The following is a 17,718-nucleotide window of genomic DNA, read 5'->3' on the forward strand; positions in this document are numbered from 1 at the left end:
CCTTGCGAGGACATTTCTGCTTATCTTCCAGGTGGGAAGGGACAAGAGCTGCTGGCCCTGGTGCCAGACTTGAAGGATGTGGTCCAGCCTCACCTCCACCTTCCCGTGAAGGGAATTTGGGATGAGGATGGACACTGCCTCTTCCTCTCCACATCCAGCTTGGAAGTCATGCAGTATGTGTACCAAAGAGCCAAAGGTGCGTGAGCCCTGTCCTGAGGTATCATCCATCTTGCTGTCGGTGGCTGTGCTGCTGACATCTGTGCTTCCCCCTGCGTATGCCATCAGCTCCATGGCGTGGCCCAGGAACAAGTGCAGCCAGGGTCTCAGCCCCGCCGGTCACCAGCTGCTGATAAATTGCTTTCCCGGAGATCCATCACTTCCTGTTTGCCATGCGAAATGCTTGGGCTGCCTGCACGGAATGGCTCTGCCGGATACCGGGGAGAGGTCCCCAACCACAGTCATGCTTGAGACACTCTGAAAAACAGTTAAGAAAAGACGGGCCCCACATTGAAACCGAGAGAGGGGAAGGGCTGGGGGGTGGGGGGGGGTGGGGGGGACTACCCAGGCCTGCCCCTCTTCACTCCTTCTTCCCCTCCATTCCACTCCAGCCTTGCTCCATGCCTGGAGGTGGACAGCATCCAGGGCAATGTGTGTTTGGGGCTATCTAAGATGCAACAAAGAACCTCCCATAGATCTGAATTGTACAGATCCTCCCATCTTAGTTATTTTCACCCTAATTATAAATAATGTGCTAAGCAGAAATTTCTTCATCTGGAAACCTTTAGGCACTGGTTCCCAAGCATCCAGCTTGGATTATCTCGTAAACAGGGTGCTGCAAACCACACCATCCTTTCCCTGTTGGGCCTATTGCCACGGTGGTTTCCAATGATCATGTACGATGCTGGAAGCAAGAACATCTTGTGTCAGCACGTTGCCCTTGAGCCTTGAGTTGGGAATCACAGGCTTTAAGACATTTGAAATCTGTGTCTGGCATTTGTGACTAGTGTCATGCTCTGACCTGAGAGGAGGGATGCTTTGAACGGGGCTGGCTGTGTGAGTTACCCAGAGCAGTAACCTTGGGACCCACAGCATCCAGGAGGCAATGCCCAGCAACACCCTTCCCAGCGCTATGATCTGGTCCTTCGCGCCCAGGTAAATACGTGGCTCTTACTTTATTAAAAAAGATCATCCTCTCTTTGTCTTGGGCTGTGTGGGCCCAAAAGCAGGGCCAAGGCTGCTCTGGCTCTTGTTTTCCTAGTCGCAAAGCGCCAGGTGAGAGATGGCCGGTCCCATCCCTGCTAATGGAGCCGCAGGTGCAGCCCTGCGGCAGCCAGGGCGGAGGAGGCAGGATGGGCAGGGTTGGGAACAGCATCTCTTCGGCCACATGCATCTCCTCAGCTGCACAGACCACCGAAGACAAATGAACTGGAGGAAGCATTTCCTCTGCCGAAGGCTCACAGCCGGGAGGTTTCTGTTCACAGTGTAGGTCAAGAGTTGAAAAATGAAGAAGAAAGGAAAACGGATAGAAAGATCCATCTTCCCTTATAAAATCCCCAGGGCAGGGGGCATTTGGAAGTCATTTTTCACTGAGCTGAGAGCTGTTTCTGGCCCTTTAGCAGACATTATTCTCTTCTCAAACCTCATAGTTTGGGACATGGGAAGTGTTTTCCCGCCGTCTTCCCGGGTGTTGGAAGAGGAACATTATCCTGGCTGGAAGACACTTCGCACCTTCCTCCAAGGCCAGGGACCACAGGGGTTTGGGTTTTGGGGCAAGCTGGAGCCCAATGCATGCTGAAAATGACTCTGTTCCTCGGTGTGCAAATGTTTTAAATGCATTAGGGCTGAGATGCAAAAAGAAATTAGTGGCTTGGATTTGCTGGTTAAGAGAGACAGCTTTTGAGGGGGGAAACCCATGCAAGAAGAGGAAGGAGAATTTCAGCATGGTTAAAGGAAATCTAAATAAAATTCCTTTCTGGAAGGAATTCAAGAAAATTATTTTCCTTCTGTGTTTCTGTCTCTCTTCTTCTGGCTTATAAAAACACCTTGGCTTGGATATTACATCAACTCTGCCTTTTATTAAAAACCCCTGCTCCGGTTGTGCAGATTTCATGCTGTTACATGAAAGTAAAATTTTATGACCAGAAGCTGAAATTAGGAAGGAAACTTTTTTTGTTGTTGTCGTGGGCTGGATTTTGTTGGTAGTCATGAGGGTTTGTTTATTTTTGCTTTTTCTAAAGCACAGCCAACTCCTCCGGGTCTCAGCACTCCAGGCTTTCTGGGGGATGCATGTTCCAAACAGGTGCTAACGCGGGGGAAGCTGAGCCCTGGACTGAGCAAGGGGATGGGCGATGTCCTCCCTCCACCACTGTGGTTGCCTTCAGGCAAGCAGGGTTTTCATGGCCGTGTCAGAATAGGGCACATGCGTGGGAGAACAAATGATTTTCATTGCATGGGGGACAGGTTCTGGGTGTCCAGCCTGGAACGGTCTCATGATGTGAGCCAAGTAACTGTAAAAGTGCAAGTTCTTCCCTCCTCTCAGCCTCCCCTGTAAATCCAGATCTGATGGATGATAGTTTGGTTTGAACCCGTATTCAGCACCAGCTGCTTGTTGGCTGGGTAGTGCCAGCAGACTTTTTTTTTTTTTCTTGCCATCTCTCGCTTAAATGTAGTACTTTTGGTTTTGCATTACATCCTCCCTCCTCTGCTAAAAAAACCTATAGAATGGTGAAAAAATGTTCTAAAAGGTCATTCAGACCTTCCTTGTTGGGTGAGCTGTAGTGAACCGAAGGAGTTACTGCATCTGAAGATGTTAAACGAAATGTTGCATGGGGTTAGATGAAAGTTACAGCTATGAATGACAGTACTGGTTTCTTGTGGAACCTTGGCAAGGCGGCTTTGTATCTCCAGGATCCATCCCCACAGCCACTGGTGCTCCCCAGCCCTTGGGACAGATCCAAAGACCCACAGGCTGGTGGGAACAGTGACATGGGGCCATCCCACCCACTCACCGAGGCTGGGGACCTCTCCCTGCACAGCTTCTGCTGCAGCGCCGTGGGGATGGAGCTGCCAAAAGACATCTCAGGGGCCTTCAGGGCATGGAGCTCCTCTCCCTGCAGCGTGTCCACACCACGCTGGGAGCGGAACTGGGCTCCTGCCACTCCAGAGACACTCGCCACAGTTGAGATGGGGGATGTAGGTCAAGCCCCATGGCCCCTCCATTTCCTTCCAGCCCAAATGTCTGTGCAACCTACTCCTGCCCTTGGAAGATTTACAGAGCAGCAGTAAGTATTTCACCAGCTCTTTATTAATAATGCAGCAATAAAAAAGGTGCAGCCTTTCTTTCCAAGGACTCGCAGAGCCTTTAATAATCCAAGGAGGGATTTGGCTCCCCCCAATAGATAGTTTACTGGTGGGCATGCTTTACAGCCCCTTTGTTAGAGCGGGGCTGTTCCCCCATCATCAGAGTGCGAACTGAGGCTCTGTGATGGGCTAGTCCATAAATCTCTCCCCTCTAATCCTTTCCTTTCTACTGTTTGCAAACTGGGGGAGGAGGGGGTGGACTGGTCTAGGCAGGCCAGAGTTTTAACCCTTTGTGCTTTTGGGGATCTTCTCTGTCTGGGCAGGAGATGACGGTGTGTGGAAGGAGGGCTGTTCCATGGCAGCCTTTTAGAAGCAAGCTGTTATATTCAGCAATTAAACCCCAAATGACAGCTTAAAGAGCTCCTTTGGAAGTTTAATAAGTCCACCACTGTATATAAGAAATAAATCTGGCTGCATTACAATCACTTCAAACTACTTCAGCAATAAATGCAGAACTCTGCTCTTATTCATCCATTACGTGGGTAACGTTGCTTCACTCCTTGCTTGGTTTCCAGGGCTGGGATGCCAGAGGAGGACCCAGCTCAGTGCTGGGAGCCAAACCAACGTTGTGGAGATCACAGGTCTGTGGTAGGGAGGTGGGGTGATCCAGTGCTTCAGTCTGGGGCCACCTTGAGTCTGAAACTAAGCACGTGTGGGCTCTGCGGAGGTGAAGAAACCCTCTGAGCCAAATGCCAAAATCTCCTTTTGCTCTGGGGCTGGCAATGTGTCTCTTGGAAGAGGCAGCATGCCCTGACTGCCTGAAGGCTGCTCTGACATGCAGAGGCGATGGGGGAACTGGGTCAAGAACAAGAGGCAAGGCAGCGATTTTGGTCTTCAGGGGTTTTGCACAAACACCTTCGTCAAGGCCAGGTTTCGATAGACTGGACTGATGCTCTCATCTTACGACTCCAAACCATTTCTTAGTCAGGAGTGGATGTTGATCCTCCCAGTGCCCACTGGAGGTCGGGAAGAGGTACGAGGTCCATCAGTGGTCACCTGAGGTTCACAGAGAATCTGGGAGCAGACCTTGCACACCATTCAGTCTGCTAATCTGAGGCTTCCAACCCCTCCTGGCCCTGTTACCTCAAATATGCCCAGTACGGGATACCTCTGTACCATAGAGAGACAGGAGCAAGCCCAGGGCAGGATCCGGCCGGTGAGGGGCTTCTGCGAGAGCCCTGTCCTCTCCTCCTTCCCCCCTCCAGCTGCACCCATCTCCATCTTCTAGGTATTGCAGTGGTTGAAAAATGAACTTTGTGTCCATTTTATCATAAAAGATCCCGAGCTTTTTAAGCCAAGCTTTATAAACAGTGATGAAAGGTCCTGCAACGGGCAGAGGTCTGCTTTTGAAATTGAACAAATTGTCGTTTTATGGTTCCCGTGTGTGGGGGGTGCCGTAAATCTCTGAGCATTTAACGCATCTGTTCTTTTCCAACCACGCTACCAGCATCTCAAGGAGGAGAGGGAGAAATATCTGACATTTCCTGACATCGGCTGCTCTCACGGCCCCCGGGAGTTCCTCAGGAAAGTTTTTAAAGTAATATTTATGGATGATCATGGTGAATCAGGCCCTAAAAGGTACAGAAAAAGGACTGTTGTTCATTAACATTTGGAAACTGTGCACGGAGGATTTCCCTGTGGAGGGGCAAAAGAAATGGAGTGAAAGTGAAATAGCTTTCAAGTTAATCCAGATCTTTTTTAACATTATTGTTGTTGGTAAAAATCAGAACCTTATTTTTGATGGAGAAAAAAAAAATAGAAGACATTTTTGGGATGGTTTTCCTCAAAAATGGGTTTTCTCTCCAAAATTCCATAACGAGTTTCTTAGCAAGGATATTTGTTCTTACTGATACATGGATACATGGCTGAGTTTTGGTCTTTGTTCATACACATCACCATGCTAAAACAACATTACATCTGCTCCAGCTAATAATCTAGGAATAGCTTCAATTTGGTGGTTTTTCCCTGAAGATAACTTCTTTATTGCCACAAACCACTTAGCTTCAATGTGATAAAAATGTTCCTAAAGCTTTGCACTCACAACGGCTTTCACGTGACATTCTCCAAGTTAAACTTCCCCATCTCAGTAAATAACAGACCTTTCACTGAGACTTGTAAAATCCCAGGTTACTCAGTATTAATTACTTGAGTCTGATGAACAGGAAAGCTGAGCACAGGAGGGATGGTTTGGTAGAGCATGAGTGGAACAGCATCCTGGGGTTTTGACTTTCAGTGCCTTTTCCTAAGGGCAACGCTGGTGCCCTTGTGAGTCGGTTAAAAGCCTCCTATAGACTTCATTGATAAGACAAACTCCCCAGAGGTGAGCCAGGGTTTGTCCTTCAGTATGTTTATGTAAAGTACCTTTGGAACAGATTTATTCAAATGAATGCATGGAGAAGATAAGGCCACACGTGTCCTCTGAGCTGCCTGTTTCTTTCAGTGTAACATCTTGAGGCTTATCTTGAGTGTGCCTGAGATTAGAATTAGCCAGAGAAAGAGAAAACTAGGCTGTATTATCAAAACAACATTCAGATCCCTCTGTAATCCCCAGGGGTTCAACTTCTTGGGACTTTTGCTGTGACCCTGCATGTCCTGCTCCCAGAAGGGAACACCAGGCTCCTGCAGCTCCCAGCACCAGCCCATGGCATTTTCTCAGGGTCTCCTAGCCGTGGTGGTGCGTAGGTGGGCCCAAGGAGATTATGGATGGGGCCCATGGGGAACACAGGGCCTTTGGCTCCAGGGCTGTAACAACGGGGTCAACAGTGGCCACAGTTTATTGACGTCAGTGGACCTACACCATGCTGGGCTGCCATCCTGATGGTCCAGGTGTTGGGGGCAGTGGACAGAGCCCCAGAACTGTTGGCTTTGGGACTCCTTCCATAAGCATGGGGTGATTTCAGAGTAGCTGAGCCTCTGCCTGAGGCAGTTTTGAAGTGCAGGGCCATGTGGATGCAGAGGTGTGCATACCCACAAGGACTCCGGTAATGATTTCCACGGAGCAGCAGCTGGTCCACTCCTCTTTTTAAGAAGTGGCATGCCTAACAGATGCAAAACACCAGGAACAACCAAGTAATAAAAAGAAAGTGCTTCCTTCTTATCGTAAGACACCCCACCTTCATGGTGTGTGCCGGAGCTGTGGTACCACTGGTGCTCCTACATGGGGGACCAGCAGGCAGAAGGACCTACTTGCACACCTTTATCCGTGAGCAAATTCCTCCAGCAAGGAATTGCTCTCAACTCAGCTCCTCTGCTCAATTCTGCGTGTGCTTGGCACAGGGCAGGAGGTGAACAGCTCAGCCCAGGCACAGCAAACCCATCCTCCAAGTGCCTGCGATGTCGGGGCCCTGGCGAGGCAGCAGGCAAGAAGACAATGATATTTTGCCTGACACACTGAGGTACAGCTGCTCTACCTCATCCTTTCGGGAGCGGGACAAGGAGAGGGGCAGAAAGCCATGGTGACTTCACCAGCAGTGCCAGGGTAGGATGCTGTCCAGCTGATCCCTGCGGAACACCCCACCAAGCGTGCCGGCCCGCAGGCACTCATCCCGGCTCCGAGCGTGCCCTGCATCACGCCGTCTGCACTTGAGTCACTTCTAACCCAGAACTGGATCATTACCACAGGCACTGAAAAAGGGGGTTTTTTTTGCTTTTCGGTGACTTCATGAACCCAAGACGCTGCCAGTTATCTATCACTCGTGGCATTTAAATTGTCAACACCTCCCTCCCAAATGAAAACGGAGCTCAAGGTCCTGTGCTTCCCCGTGCCCCGTGCTCTGACTCGCTGTCCCACAGCGGGACCATGGAGATGAAGCGGCCAAAGCCATCCTGCCTCCTCTGCTCAGCTAAGTGGTATTTGCAATTTAGCAGCATGGCCTTGTGATCTGGCACCCAGCACGTGCAGGGGGACCTGGGGACAGGCCTGGTGGGGACCCTGCTTTAGCTGCCCCTCAGATTTGTCACTGCAGCTCAGGAGCTAGCAGGGGACAGCCGCGTTTGGTCTGCAGTTCCCAGTCTGTCCAGTTCAGAGGTATTCAACCCCGGAGTAGGTGCTCTAACTCTTTGCTCATGGCTCCCATGTGTTTCCAACATCTCTGTTAAAAAGAAACCTCCATCTCTCCCCCTCGTTTCCTTTTCGCTGAGACTCTGCTTGGAACTTGCATAAATCTTGCCCAAAAATAACACTGGCCGCTCTCCCAGCTGTGGGCGTCGTGACTTCTGCGCGGGGAAGGGAAGGCTGCGATCTGATTCGTTTCGTGGCAGATTTCGGTCAGCTTTGGCATCCCTCCATCCTTGCTGGTACCAAATTTACAAGGTTCCTCTTTCCAGCTTTTCACTCTTCTCCTGGGCTTACCTCTGCCTCTCTGAGGCCTCATCTCTGGAAAGCCACGGTGTTTTCTTGGCACAGCTGCCGGCAAAACGTGGCACAGATGAACCAATAAAAGTAGCCAGTAAACTCGGCGAGGTTTCTTCCCTCTGCTGCAAGTGGCCAAGGCAGCACTGCTTCTTCTGGGATGACATTAAAATGCAGCAGAGAGGATGAGGCTCAGATCCTTTTCTGTTTGTTTCCCAGCCGATGTATGATTTTTCCACTGGTGCGAGAAGAGTTCTGAGAATTTATTATTTTTTTTTACAAAGGAAAACAGTTATAGAGACAACTGCCATGGGTGCCGGTAGGCTGAGCCTATGGTCCTTACTGTCTTAACCAGCCCTTAGGTCAGTGGTGGCTAATCAAAACTGGAGTGAAAAACCAATGGCCTGATGCCCAGCTTGTGTAAATTACTCAAACTCTTATGATTTTAATGACCTTGACAACCGCTGATCACCTGTGCTGATTGATAGCTCCCTTGCATGCTCCTGGTAATAGGCATTATAAAAAGGGCAATTTGTTCCTTTTGGAAATGCTTCCTCCTTCTCTGTGCAGAGAGGAAGGACATCAAGGCAGCTGAGCCCTGACCGATCCATGCGAGTAGGAGGACCTTTGAGACAAGGAGCTGGCTTGGCTCTCCAGTGGCATGGATTATCTTCCTATCCAAGTAGGATAAATCAGGAGGAAAATGTACTGAAATGGCGGGAATGGCCCATCAGCCCAATGTAACAGCCTGTGCCATGGGGAAGGAGCAGCAGGAGAGGCGCTGGGAAGGGGGCCCTGACCCTGCTCCAAGGCTCCAGCCGGCCTGGAAGTGCAATATACTGCTGGCATGCAAGAGCTCCGGGAGTGACCCACTTGTGGGTGCTGGTGGGGCCAGCCATGGCTTTCTGGGATGGGGGAACCCTGCTGCTGGCTGCAGCCCTGCCAAGGATGAGAGGCATCCTTTGGGGTCAACTACAGTAAGTCCCCAGGGCTGAGTCCCCACATGGGACCCCGACTGCAGCTCAAGACATGGAGACCGCCGTTAGCAATGATGACTTGTGTTACTTCAGCAGAAAAACTGCGTTTCTCTCGCCCCTGGGTATGGCTGTTGGCTGGCTGTGCTCACGGTGGGAAGCAGGGACCCTTCCCTCCGTCTGGGAGCCCAGAAAGCTCCTCTCCCAGCCAGCCCTTTGTCTTGGTACAGTCCTGGCCTTTCTGCACTGTATTAATTTAAGATGCTGTGAAGTGAGAGGTGTGGGGGTAGGGGATGCTGTCTAAAAGTTGTTCAGAGCCTTTGCTGGATAAATCCCCATGGAATTTAATTTAAACGAGCTGACACCAGTATGAATCATGCCAGCATTACCAGCTCTCGAACACTTCCTACCAAGTGCCTGCAGGGCTCTTGCTTTTGAGTTAGTGAAGACTAAAAGCATCTTAAAACTGTTTAAGACCTCCGTCCTAAAAGAATACTTTTTTTTTTTCTCCTTTTCACTGTAGGAAGAAACAACATCTGCTATAAAAATCTGCTGGCCAGGGGCAGTGGGAGCGGATACCACTTATCATGGTTTGGCTATTGGAGGCAGCGGCTGGTTCCCAGCAGAAAGTGCCTCAGCCCAGGCCCCACAGCCGCGGCGCGTACCGAAGCCGCGTCTCATCTGTCTGCAAGCTGATGTATGAGAGAGGATGGAGAGCTCAGGAAAAACGAAAGGACAGAGGGAACTGGATGGGAAGAAGGAAGGAAATGAAAGAAGGACTTCCAGGAAAGGGAAGGAGACCTTGCTGTATTTACAAATATGTGCCTGGGGTTAAGTGAAGTCTCCTAAATGCTGCTGGGACACAGCTGGGCTGCTTTGCAGCAAAGCAAAGGCCATGAGGTAGCACGTCTGTTCCCGGACTTGAACTGAAGAGTGACATCTCTGAAGAGGCAGGAAAGTGCCCAGGAGTAAGCACGAAACATGTAAGATTGCAGAATTCAAAAGGATAAACATTATTTGATACCTTATTTATAGGGCACCACAGGGGAAAGGTAAAGGTTTCAGAAAAGAAAGAAGCACTTTAATTTTATCTGGAGATTTTCCAACAATAAAATCTAATCCATCATTCTCTCTGTGTGACTGCTCTTAATGAAAATTTAGAGGCTGTGACTGAAATTTAGAATTCACAGGGGATACTATTAGGAAGATGTCTAGCAGCTATGCAAAACCTGTTATATCATAGCCCCTGCCAAAGGCCGGGGAAGAGTGGAGTGTGAAATGGACAGCTTTTAATTTGGCATGCCGAGGCTCCGCAGCGCCCAGCCTTCCTCTCCCGGGTGGCGGCGGCGGGACTCCTCAGGACTTGCGATGGCCACTCATCCCGTGGGCTCCCACCGGGGAGCAGCTCATTGGGTGACAGCCAGGCTCTGGCAATGGCAGCTGTAGCATTGATTTCAAAAGAGACGGGATTTGGCCCATTTACATTTACTTTTTACCCAAAGCACCTTGTTCACCCTCCGTTAGTCTCTCAGTGGTGATGAGAGCCGTAAATCTCCTCTAATGCAATCCCTAGGTTTCTTGCCCAGATTTATTAATTGCCGTTAAGAGATTTGCAAAAAAGAAGATAACTATTTTAAAAGAAGATAACTATTTTCTGCACAGTATTTTCTTCCAAGACTGAGCAGAGACCCTGCAGTGAGGCAAGGGCTGCTGGGCACTATCACGGGAAGGACATCCCAGCTGTCACCATCACGGGAAGGACACCCTGGCCGCCACCATCACGGGAAGGACACCCCAGCTACCTGAGGGGCTTGGCAAGACATGCAGCACCCACACAGCTTTGCTGCATGCTGCACGCAGCCATGCGCCTGCTCCTGGACCCACGCCAGGACTGCAATGCTCAGCAAGCAAAAAGGTATTGCCGGTGCTCGGTGGGGTGATCGGCGTGTTTTCCTGTTCGTCACTTGGACAGAGACAGTTCAAGTCCCCTCGCATGGGCCACACAGCATCAGTTATTGCCGGTTAGCGAACATGTGCTGTTTGGGGCCATCAGCCTGTGCTTGGTGCTGTGCAGAGCCAAGCAGTGCCTGTCAGTCGAGGGTGACCCCCGAGGGGAAGGCAGACCATCTCTAATCATTACCAATCCTCTGCACTTTATTTTTAATCAAAGCAGATCACTAGAATGTTTCCAATACTTTTGAATGGGCTAAAAGGAGTTTCAATTGTAAAGACAATAATGTTAAAATTATATAAGGGCCTGGATGTACATAATGAATCAGTTTAATACCAAAGTCACTGCCAATTATTCAACTGATTCAGAATGAGACTCCATCACAAAATATTAAATCACGGGATAAATCTGTCCTGGGAAGGGCTTTAGTAATCAAAATTCTCTTAAAGCAGAAAAAGCTTTTCTAAAAGCAGGGGGGGTGGAAAAAAGGTTACAGCTTAAGCCAGACATTATATAGTAATGCCAGATGTTAAACAGTTGACTTAAATTATTGGCAACTATCAAATGCAAGATACTAATACTACTGGTTGCAGAGCTATGCCACCAAGTTTGTAATCTGTGGAATGGGCTTAAATATTCCTTTAATTTTCTGCCTATGGATAACAGGCAATTTGGATTAGCTTCCGCAGAATAATAACCTCCTAATTCTCAGCAGATGAATATAAGCCTTCTGCAACATCAAAAAACCAAGACCATGTTTAATAATGGCATATGTTTTTAAATTATACGACTCCATTGGACCTGTGTAATTAAGCACAAGAAATGCCTGAAACCACTCTGCCTGCCTTGCAGACAGCAGAAGGCACCTACATAGTGTCCCGCTCCCAAATGCAGAACAAAACATGACAAGAAGTGTTCACAGATTTGCACATCAATCTTCTCCATGCCAAAATTGGCCTTTTTAAAATGTTGCCATGAATCCCTGTGGCTGGAGAACGCCGATATCCTGAAATCACTTGGAGCGGGGGCTTGCTCTGTACCCATCTGCTCATTTGGGTTTTCAGTTTCTCGCAGTGGCTCTGCCTTTTCCCCCCTCCTTTGTGCACTCCTCCCATCCCATGTCACCCATTGTGTCACTGTTCTCCAGTGGGATCTGGAGGCCAGGACTGACACCTATTTATTCTTGCAGCACCCAGCCTGGAGCGTGTAATCCTTTGGAACTCCAGCCAGGTGTCCTGCAACAGCCCTCCTGCGTGGCGTCAGCGACTGCTTGCCATCCGTGGCTGAAGAAAATGGGATCTGGGCATCTCCCAACTTAGTCCAGGACTGGTGGGGGCTGCCTCATCCCCCAAGCAGCTTGGGCACACATCTTTTCTCGCTGACCTTGCAGCATGACCGCAAGACCGGGCACCTTATGCCTTGCAGGATGAGATTTGTTCTCCCTCTGTGCTGGGCTTGGGATATGTTAGAAATAAATGGGGCAGACTGACAGCTTGGCCTGTTCTCCAGCCAATCGCTCATCAGCATGTGTGTCCTGCAGACAGTACGACTCCCCAGCGCAGTCACAGCCCTGCATGGCCTGCGAGCTCCCCAGAGGCATCAGGGACAGCCCCCAGCCTGACCTGCTCACTGCAAACTGTAAGAAAATGTCCTGCAAGCCTGGGCTCAGGCTGAAGTAAAAAAACTCAGCTGTTCAGATAAGCCAAAGCCCACATTTGCTTTTGTTTTGATATTCACACACACACACACCCCCACGTCCTTCCTTGATACAGAGCTGCAAGCGTTTGAGAGCATGGACAGCAGAGCTGGGTTTGTTCCTGCCTCTGCACCGGGAGGAATGTCCTTGCTCAGAGGCTGGAAGATGGGTGAAACGGTGGTGAGGAAAGGGTCAAAACACAACCCCCCGACTGCGAGCAAAAGAAAAATGTTGGCAGAGCAAACCTTGCCACAGGAATAAAAGGTTGTCCTGGCTGTTCGTATTACTCCGCATGGGGTGAGTAAAACTGTCGGTCGGACTGAAGCGTCTGATATACAAAGGGGAATAAAAACTCATTAAAGGTCTAAAAGGAAACCCTATTAAAATAGCAAAAATAAAATGGAGGAGACCTGATCACCCTAGTGCTAGAGAAGTGTCAGGGTTTGAATGAACCTGACTTTTTTTTTCCCCCCCCCTGAAAGCAGAGGAAATGTGTTCTGTGGAAAGCCAGGTGGGATGAGGGGCAGGTAGAGTGTCAAAGAGCACCGATAATATTTCAGGGTCTCGCTAGGAGCCTGAAATACGAAGGGGATTTATTCAGCTTTCGGCGGGGAGGAGAGTGCTAGCAGATTTTTGAAGGCATTCCAACGTGGTTCATATTCATCTGTTTCTTAAATTGAGAGCTCTTGGCTGCTGCTGTGCTGAGGTAGGGAGCATCTCCACTTTTCTCTCCCACCCGGGACGCAGGCTGGCTCATAGCTGAAGGTGAATTAGCACCGGTGGGTCCTTGTGATTCTCCTGCCCTGGCCCGGCTGTTGTCCCCCTGAAAAACCAACAAACCAGACCATTTTTACAGGGCCTGAAGTACCCTGAGAACAATCTTTCTCACGGCATCTCATTTCTACTTTATTTGGTCTTGGGGAAGGAAAGAAATTACAAGGGGAAAGAGCTAAACGAACCAGGTTTGGGTTTTTTTTCAAGCCTTAAAAAACCATGTTGCTCTGTTAGTGCTGGAAGTAATGAAGCCTGGTTTCCAAAGGATTCATGCCTCATGGTTGATGGACTTTTAAACCAAATTGTACTGGGGCTGCAGCAGGCTTTCACCCCTTCTTAGACACCAGAAAAAATGTGGGGAAAAAAGACATGATGAATACCTCACCCAGAACAATTCCTGCCTGATCAGCCACACAGAGCCCCTTTCCTAGGCATTTTCTCCTGTGTGGACTCTCCAGTGTCTCATAGATATGAAGGCTATCGAGACTTTTCCACAGCTTGGGAATTTCTGTCCCATCTCTTCCTGGATTTGAAGTTCTCTGATCGTGGTCAAATTCCGAGAAGGCATAAATGGAAGGTTTCTCTCTCACACACACGTAAATATCTTATCACAAAGCTTTTAGTAACGTGTTACTTTTGGGATTTCTGCCTACTACTCATTTGGTTGCAATGGGCACCAGACTTCAGTAATTACTGCAGGTTGGGGCTGTGAGGGAAACGTGCACTTGTACGTGGGCTATCACCACAGAAATTTCATTTCCTCACAGAATCAGGGTTTGAGTAAAAGTGTGTTTCTTATTTAGACAGAGGTAGATAGCCCCTAAGGCAGGCCCCAAGCTACCCAGTTTTCCTTGCTCTGCTACCATTTTTCTCCTCCTGTGCAGTGAGGCATGGTGGTTTTTTTTTTCTTAAGCCCTCCTCTTGGATCCAGGTTTTTGGAGAACAAGGATGATTTCCTCCCATCTCAGCAACATCAGGATACAAACAGGGCCTGTCATTCACTCATGTACACATTATAGTCACATTAAGTCCCGTTTCCTTGTGAAACCTGAGCAGACCTGATTCGATACAGCAGGTGACACTTTGTCAGTCCATTGCAATGCACAAGGAGGCTCTTCAAAGATTAAAGTGGCGGGGGGGGGGGGGTGGGGGGAGTGGTGGTGACGGCACACAACCCTCCCTTCATGTCACCATGAAAAGTTTGCCCATAAACAGAGGCAATGACCCTGTGGAGAAGCCAAAGATAGCTATAAAAGACCACAACTCTTCTCCCAGAAGCTCAGTTTAAGAATCTCTTTTACAGTTCCAGCACTGAACGTTTATTTGGGCCAGACAAGCACAAGAGCCATGACATGAGAGCTGCGAGTGCCTGGAAAGCCCTGCGGCACCTTGGTTGAGCTCAGCAGACTGATGGATTAGCACTTGTCCATGTGGAATTATAGGTTTCAATCCTCAGAGCCTTTTCCAGTCAATTGATCCATCCCAAGCTTTTCATCGGGTACAAATGGGCCTTTGACTTCCAACAGAATGAAGCAGCAGTAAATATAAATGGGACGTGAAAATTTTTTTGAACAGACATTTTAATGGTCTGTTCGCTCTACAGCTCTGCTGTTGCAGTTAGAGAGAAATTCCCCTTCTACTTCAGGAGCTGGTAGATAGAAACCCATTCCTCTGGCACTCGGCTGGTCTTTCCCAGGGAGCAGAAGTCTTTGGTGTCTTCAGTTAATGGCCTGACCTGGTCCAGACTGCTCCTTTTCAGGCCTCCTGGAAGCAGCATCCAGTCTGGGACCTGTCCACGCCTCTCCCCTGTAAAATAAACCAAGAGCGTGGGGTGGGGCTCCGCAGGGAAGCGATGAACAGCCTGTAGCAGCTTTAATGGTGCATGGCATTGCGTATTCCTTCCTTGATGCTTCACTTTCCAGCCTGCACCTAATTATTGTCTCTATCCTTTATTTTGAGGTTGCCAGATATCCCCAAATATACCTTTTCTTTATTCCTATAGCTTCGCTCCCATTCCAGGCAGCTGACAAACAGGACCCCTTGCTGCGCCAAGCCCCAGCAAACAGCAGGACAGAGCTCCTGCTCCCTTCATACAGAAAGGAGCTGAGGCAAGCACATGGCAAAGCTGTCTGTGCTGGAGGTGGTGGGAAAGCTGTTGCTGTCGTGCTGAAACATGAGCAGAAGAAATCTGTTTGCATTTCCAGGTGTGTTCTGAGACACTTCTAGTGCTTTATGGACCAGCTTTTGCTGGCCACTGAAATGGATTGAATGCCATCAGTGGTCTTTTCACTGGCACTGTGGGTGTTCACTGGAAGCTTTCTTTTTTTTATTTACTTCACACAGCTTATGGCTGAGGACGGGGCATTAAGTTTGACTCGTGCTCAAGGAGCAGGAGAGCTGTCTCTTCACCCCAAATGCAAAAGGCGCCGACTTGCAAGACAAAGACTATGAAGCAGGAGCCTATGATGTCAATCCCAGACTTCGAGCTTGGCTAGGTCTGGGCACGAAACCCAACATGGCAGAGCAGACTGAGCTCAGCCGATGTGAAATTTAACCAACATATTTAACACCCACACCACTAAAAATAGGATGCCGACGCCAGCTCTTCATCTGGAAAGAGAGGAAACACCAGCATTGCTGTGTTTTGGATAAGGTGCAGCACTGAAGTCCTGACCATATTTAGCCATAAGATCATCTCATAGGACTCCTGCATGAGAGTGGAGTTTTAGAAAAATTATTCTGGCCAAGTGCCAGGTCTGCCTTTGTTATTTCTCCCTGCTATCTCAAGACTTCATTTCATCACCTAAATTGCTGTGTTGAGTTATTCAAGGCTGCTAAAATGCTACAGAAGCAACTATATGAAGGAAATTATGTCTCTACTGAAAGTGCTCCATACAGCTGAAATCAGGCCACCTATTTAGGTGTCGGGTTTAGATTTTTCATTGTAAGCACAGAAACTTGAAACATTTTTGCCCAAATGTGTTGAAAGCTATGAAGACATTAAAGATTATTCATGGAATAAATATTCATTTGCAGGAAGACTTTTTTTTAACATATGAATATTTCAGGCAGCGTGTTGCAATGTGTGTAGCCGCTTACAGAAAAAGGCGATCATATTCTGAGTGCTGTTTCAATAGTTCCTAATATTAATGCCACCAGGAATGTACCTCATTTTTATGATTTAATGGCAGTTTCTGCTTAAGTTAAAATACTTCCTAGATGTTCCTTAACTATTTACTCATTACTAATAATGAAAAATTCCCTGAGAACTAAGCCTTCAAATGCCTCCCTACCAGATGCTGTAATACTGTCACTTTGCTGGTAATTTTTAACCACAAATGCTACATTACACTTGTTGCCCTGAACACCAGAAAAATGTCCTTATTTTATTCACAACTTCCCCTGTCCGCTTTTCCCCATAGCAAACCTGATTACTTTGGCAACAGCATATTAATATATTGCAGCTTTACATCTTCAGTTTTCCATGTTTCAGAATTTCCATTTTTGAGTTACTTTCTGTCTGGCCGGGCCCATTCTGAGCCTGTGTGGAGCTCTGGTACCATCTAGTGTTACTGAGGAAATCCTCAGCTGCTGGATGTGGCCCTTTCCTCGCCGATAGCCTGCTGGGTTTGCAGTAGGAAAAGCCTGTCGTGACAGAAGGTGGCAATTAGGGATGACTACACACAGCGAAAACATCTCCTCTGCCAGCAGCTGCTGTCCTGGCCATGGGGGCCGGGGAGGAGCGTGTCCCTGCCTGACTGAGGGGCAGCAGCTCTCCTGGCTGGGAGGCACCTGGGGCCGCACAGCCAGGCCCCCCACACAGCCAGGGCCGCCTGGGGGCCGCACAGCCAGGCCCACCACACAGCCAGGGCCACCTGGGGGCTTGGGCCACCACGGTGACCCCCGCAACCCTCAGACGACACAACGGGGCCCGGCCACCTCCCTCCTCGCCTCCTGCTAGGCCTCGCACGTCAAAAGGCCCCGCAGGACGCTGCGCTGATGCCCACTTCCCTCAGTCTACAGCCTGCGGAGGATGAAGGGTTGATTTAAACGCTGTGGGAGCCCCGCTGTGAGGGGGGCGGCCTCGCACCAGGCCCCGCGCCCCGCAGCCGCCCCGCTCCTGCCCTCACCAAACATGGCGGCCCCGCTGCGCCCCGCCACCCCGCTGCCAGGCGGAAGGAGCGCGGCTGGCGTCACCGTGACCTTCCGGGGTCGCCGTCTCGGAAGCACTCACTTGTTCGAATAGTGGCGGGGTGAGTGGCTCGGTGGCGGGGCGAGGGTTGGGGCCTAGCGGGGCGGCGGCGGCGGGCGTGCGGTGAGGGGGAGCGCCTGGGGGCAGCCCCGGGGGTCGTGGGGGCTGAGGGGCGGGGGGCGGTTGTTTGGGGAGCGTGGGTTATGGCCGGGGCGGGGGGCGCTGCGTGGGGCTGGGAGTGGGGAGGAGGGAGCGCGGTCGGCTGTTGGGGCGGTGGGGCAGCGCGGGGGGCTGTTGAGGGAGGGCCGAGGAGGGGGTATGGGGGAGGCGGGCTGAGCTGGCATGTGCTTGTTGGAGGCTGGGGAGCTGGGGGGAGGGGAGCTGGGGGGAGGGGAGGGAGCAGCCGGCTCTGCGCTGAGC

At 49.9% G+C, this 17,718-nt stretch overlaps 1 long non-coding RNA gene across 4 annotated transcripts in view; it reads left to right on the forward strand.

The window, feature by feature from the left end:
* LOC121086399 overlaps positions 1–16,088 on the forward strand; it is a 40,308-nt gene extending 24,220 nt beyond the window's left edge. The window contains exons 3-6 of one of the 4 annotated variants that reach the window (XR_005827348.1): positions 9,209–10,600; positions 11,826–12,629; positions 14,410–15,310; positions 15,450–16,088. This is a non-coding gene — a long non-coding RNA (uncharacterized LOC121086399). Of the gene's footprint in view, positions 1–9,208; positions 10,601–11,825; positions 15,311–15,449 lie in introns of all 4 variants that reach the window. The other 3 variants (XR_005827349.1, XR_005827347.1, XR_005827350.1) reach the window with 3 other exon arrangements.
* Positions 16,089–17,718: the final 1,630 nt, after the last annotated feature.

This window comes from Falco naumanni, chromosome 4, assembly GCF_017639655.2.
Source record: "Falco naumanni isolate bFalNau1 chromosome 4, bFalNau1.pat, whole genome shotgun sequence".
NCBI classification, from domain to species: Eukaryota; Metazoa; Chordata; class Aves; order Falconiformes; family Falconidae; genus Falco; species Falco naumanni.